This window comes from Neomonachus schauinslandi, chromosome 14 (genome assembly GCF_002201575.2).
Source record: "Neomonachus schauinslandi chromosome 14, ASM220157v2, whole genome shotgun sequence".
Lineage (NCBI taxonomy): Eukaryota > Metazoa > Chordata > Mammalia > Carnivora > Phocidae > Neomonachus > Neomonachus schauinslandi.
Window position 1 is genome coordinate 47850823 of NC_058416.1, and position 5752 is coordinate 47856574.

Genomic DNA, 5752 nt, shown 5'->3' on the forward strand with positions numbered 1-5752 from the left:
ATACCAGATACGTTTGTGAACTATGTGGTGAATATGCTCTCCTTGCTTTTTCTTCTTTTGTTCGTTTATGAATAGTGACAAGTGTGGGAAAATATAAGAGAGAAGAAACCATTCCTTCTATGAGAGATAGTACTTTGCACTCCCTGATGTTTATGTAGCAGTGAAGAGCTGGTGGGGCTGGGAGGATCAGTCATGCCATAATTTGCCCGCTGATGACACTGATGAAGTCAATATTTATTCACCGATTGATTAATTTTTTTCAACAAACCAGTTAAACCCCAACAGTGGCAACTTGTTTTCAAGAATATCATTCATCACATTAGATTAATGTTGCTCATTACATTAGTGTTGTTCATTAAAATATTGTTGATTTTTGTGGTTTTGTTTGTATTTTAGTACATTTATTTTTACAATTATATGAGGGTTATAAGCATACGGGCTTTATGTACTCTTTAAAAAACACAATAAAAATCATTCAAGGCAATATTGAGGGTCCATGAGAATTATTTTTCTTTTGAATTAAGTCTGTAACAATTTTTTTTCCTCTTTAAAAGGGTCCATGAATTACATAATATTTGATGACCAGATGTCACTGAGTTTTTTGTTTTTGTTTTTTAATATTTTCTGGGGCTCCTGGCTGGCTCAGTCAGTGGAGCATGTGACTCTTGATCCCGGGGTTGTGAGTAGCAGTCCCACGTTGGGTGTAGAGTTTACTTAAAAAAATGAATACATAAAAATATTTTCTTAGGGCTCTAGAAATTTGCACTATTTTTATTGCCTTATTTTATCACAGGGCTTATTAAGTTTTCCCACCAGTTCCTTCTATGGTATGCTTTTCTCACCAATGAAATCCCACTCAATGGGCAGCCACCCCAAGACTCCCACTTAGAATACATCCAGTAGAGTTTCTCCTTCTTTTCTGATTGTTGAGTTCATTAAATAGCTCTACTGAGCATCAGAAGACTAGAAAGAAAATGCCTAGAAGGCTGAGCCTGCAGTAGATTTCCCCATACTTTTTTGACAGAGGTGGATTCCTATGGCCCCTGTGAAGCCTAAGTTCCCGCTATGCTAGATCAGAAGGGAGGGAAGGGTGCTTGGCCAGCTTAGTTGGTACAGCATGTGACTCTTGACCCCAGGGTTCAAACCCCACGTTGGGTGTGGAACCTAAAAAAACACAAAAAACACAGTACAAAAACTATCATCCAATTCATCAAAAAAAATTGCTTACATCATTGATGAGTGATGTTCTCACCTATGTCTTTATTGTTTCATTTTTGTCTTACTCATTAAAGTAAATTAAAATATTAACCAATATTCATGTCAGAACGATATTTGTTCATCAATTGCAACACTGTTGGCTGTGGATACAAGAGTTCAGCCAAAGTCAATGAAATCATTTCATGAAAATCAGTTTTATTGAGAAATCATTGACATACAAGAGTTTGTATATATATATTTTTTTAAAGATTTTATTTATTTATTTGACAGAGAGATAGACAGTGAGAGAGGGAACACAAGCAGGGGGAGTGGGAGAGGGAGAAGCAGGCTTCCCGCCGAGCAGGGAGCCCGATGCGGGGCTCGATCCCAGGACCCTGGGATCATGACCTGAGCTGAAGACAGACGCTTAACGACTGAGCCACCCAGGCGCCCCAAGAATTTGTATATTTTATTATTTGTAAATCATGTGATTCACATCCTTTATATCAGTAAAATTTATAATGAACTTCTGTACACATATTTGCATACAGATACTCTGTTGTTGGAAAGCCGGTTGATGAATATTTATCGGCACTCCATTGGCTAGTTTGGTCACTAACCATTGCCTCCCTTAGCAATGATACCAGAAGCCTTTCTTTAAAAAAGGATCTGGGGGCAGTGAAGAGCACAAACATATTTCCTTCCCTTTTTTTTTTTTAATTGTGATAAAACATACAAAACATAAAACTTACCATTCTAACCATTTTTAAGTGTATAGTTCAGTGACATAAAATCCATTCACGTTGTTGTCTCCAATACTTTTCATCATCCCAAAGTGAAACTCTATAGCCATTAAACAATTCCCTATTTCCCACTTCCCCAGCTCCTGGTAACATCTCTTCTACTTTCTGTTGCTGTCAATTTGACTATTCTAGGGACCTTAGGTAAGTAGAATCATATAACATCTATTCTTTTGTGTCTGGCTTGTTTCACTTAGCATGATGTCTTCAAGGTCCATCCATGTTGTAACGTGTCTGAATTGCCTTCCTTTTTCTGGCTGAATGATAATTCATTGTACATATAGACCACATTTTGTTTATCCACTCATCAATCCATGGACATTTGAGTTGTTTCACATTTGGCTGTTGTGAAAAACACTGCTAGGAATATGAGTGTACAAATAACTGTTCTTTCCTTTCTTTTTATGAATGCCTTTAGTTTTGGAGCTCCCAGAGGGCCGATGAGAGAGCTGGATGGATCAAAACGGGACCCCAGGACTATCTTATCCCTTGCTTTCCCTAAATGCTTGATGGCTCTTTCTGCTCCCTCCTCTTAAGTAAGAGGCTGGTGTGCTATGGGAACAGCACCCAGAGAAGCCAAGTTCAGCGGCTGATGTGTGACACCACCTAATGCCTTTGCCAATGGTTGGGTTGAGTTTGGTGTGAACTCCTACCACAGTGTGAACCACAGTTGTCCCCGGCAACCACCCGAAACCGGCTGACAGAAGCATGGAGGGTTGGGAGTGTGGTGAGCAAAAGTCTCTGATATTGTGAGAGGCAAGTGCCTCAGGGATGAGAGAAGCAGCCAAGGGCTTAGCCCCTCTTCAGGATCAGGAAATGCCGCTGACACTGAACGACCAGTATTTAGATGTGGATCTAAATACACTTTTCCTTTTTTTTTTTTTTAGTGCTGGAAATAATCCATCTTGATTTGTGCCTGGTTGATGAAAATGCCATCAGCCTTTTCCCAGATGGAACAAATTATTTACCATTAAAAATTCATTTAAAAATAACAACCAATTAGTGTGCTTCAATGTCAGCTTATCATCTAAAAGGAACTGAAAATATAAAATGAAATGGGAAAAGTTTTCTTTTTTTTTTTGAAGGAGAAAGCAGACATCTTAGGTTTCTCTGAGCAAACAGTAGAACCGTGTTCAGAAGGACAGGGTCAACAGGACGAAAGTTTTTATGTGACATCAAAGGATGTGCAGACAGTGGAATCAAAACTTGAAATGAGCACTTTCAGATATATTTTTGAAATCTTTTGTCTTGCCTAGAGCAGCTTACCAAGTTGTGGAGTGCTGGCCTGTGCTGATACGTTAAGAGCTTTGATAAGGTAGGTTGGCCAAGAGCATTGAAAGCTTGAGATTGCTGACTAAAGCTGGACAGGACTTCCTCAGCAGCCGCCTTCCTCCACGCGTCTGCTCTCTAATCCTTACCTTCCAAACCCCCCCCCCACCCCCCAGAGGCATTTGTCTACCCCTCCTCTTGGACTCTTGAGCACACCTGCTGGCCATGTGCCCCTCTGGAGGTGAAGAGTCTAGAGAGGGAACCAGTAATCATGTCTGAGTCACTCTCTAACTGTGCCCAGGTGATCCTCGAAGTCCTCACCGTGGAACAGGGGCAGATAGATGCTCTGGATTGAAACAAGCCACTTCAGTCTATGTCTTCACCTGAGGTAGTTCATACTGGCTTGACACCCTTTTGGTGAAAGAAATGGATATGAACCAGCAGACCTGTGGAAAGGATGTGTGTGTGTGTGTGTGTGTGTGTGTGTGTGTGAAGCATTAACCCCAGAAGGGGGTAAAATCCTAAGAATCTAGGGAGTCCACCTGCTTTATTTTTTTCTGATCCTATCTTAAAAACTGGTACTCACCAGGTAGCCATAAACAACCCTTAGCACCTCTGAAATTGCTAGGAGGTAAAGCTGACTTCCTTTTTTTTTTTTTAAGATTGTATTTATTTATTTATTTGACAGCGAGAGAGAGCACAAGCAGGGGGAGCAGCAGGCAGAGGGAGAGGGAGAAGCAGATTCCCTGCTGAGCAGGGAGCCCTGATGCTCGATCCCAGGACCCTGGGATCATGACCTGAGCAGAAGGCCGATGCTTAACGACTGAGCCACCTAGGCACCCCTGAAGCTGACTTCCATTTAAATAAATTTTGCAAGATGGACTTCTATTGACAAAAGTAAGCAGATTTCCATTTCAATGTAAACCATTTTCAACAGTTAAAAAATCCTGTTAGAAAATGGGCAAAATGTATGGAGAGACATTTTTGTCCTGAAGAGGATTTACAGATGGAAATAAACACGTGAAAAGATGTTCAGCATCATTAGCCTTCAGAGGAATGCAAATTAAAACCTCAATGAGATATCACTACATACCTATCAGAGTGATGAAAATAAAAAATAGTGACTATCATTACAATAGTCACTAACACTAAATGATGTGGAGAAACTGATCCCTCATACATTGCTTCGAAGAATGTAAAATGGTCCAGCCTCTCTGGAAGTTTGGCAGTTTCTTCAAATACTAAATCTGCTATTACCATATGATCCAGTAATGACACTCGGGCAATTTCCCAGAGAAATGAAAATGTGTGTTCACACAGAAACCACTACATGAATGCTCACAGCAGCTTTTATTTGTAATAGCCGCAAACTGGGAACAGCCCAGATGTCCTCCAACAGTTTAAACAAACTGTGGTAGATCCATACTATAGAACACCAGTCAGCAATAAAAAGGGAGGATGTACTGAGATGTGCAACAATTTGGATAAATTACACTGAGTGAGAAAAGGCAATCCCAAAGTTATATACTGTATGCTCTCATTTATCTAACACTTTTGAAACGACAAAACTTTAGAAATGGAAGACAGAATATTGGTTGTCATGGTGACTGTGGTGGACACCCGAACATGTGATAAAACTGTATAGAATTAAATGCACACACACAAATGGGTACAGATAAGACTGAAGAAATCTGAATAAGATGGGTGGATGGTATCAAAGGTAATATCCTGATTGTGATATTGTGCTACAGTTTTGTAAGATGTTACCATTGGGGGAAACTGGGTGAAGGGTCCAGGAGATCTCTCTGTATTTTCTCACAACCGTATGTGAATCTACAATTATCTCATTAAAAAACATGAATCACAAGCACAACACTCTCCTTAAAAAGCATTAAGTCTGGGAAAACTCCAGGCCAAACTCTTGGTTCTTTTTTTTTAAGATTTTATTTGTAAGTCATCTCTACACCCAACGTGGGCCTTGGACTCACAACCCCGGAGATCAAGAGTTGCATGCTCTACTCACTGAGCCAGCCAGGTGTCCCCAAACTCTCAGTTCTATTACAGGATGCCACATGTCTCTCAGAACCTCATATCACTTTAGATCATGTTCTTCATTATACTTCTGCTCAGATGTATTTACATATTTTACCCTAAAACAGATTTTTTCCCCCTTTACAGTCCTCCCTCCCACCTCCCCATACTAATTATAGAGTAGACAACAGGTACTAGGCATGTTGATGAATTAATCTGAAGCTTATATGACCCTGAGACTTATAGCCCTCTAGTTCCTAAAATCTCTTACGAAGAGATTTCCTTTCTTAGAGGTCTTGAAATTGTCTAACAGATGATCCATATAGCATTAAAAAGATTATGATTTTAGATCTACTAATAGAGAAGCTATTATAGGAAAGACTAAATTTTCTCTTCTCTTCTTCTCTTCTTCCCTTCCCTTCCCTTCCCTTCCCTTCCCTTCCCTTCCCTTCCCT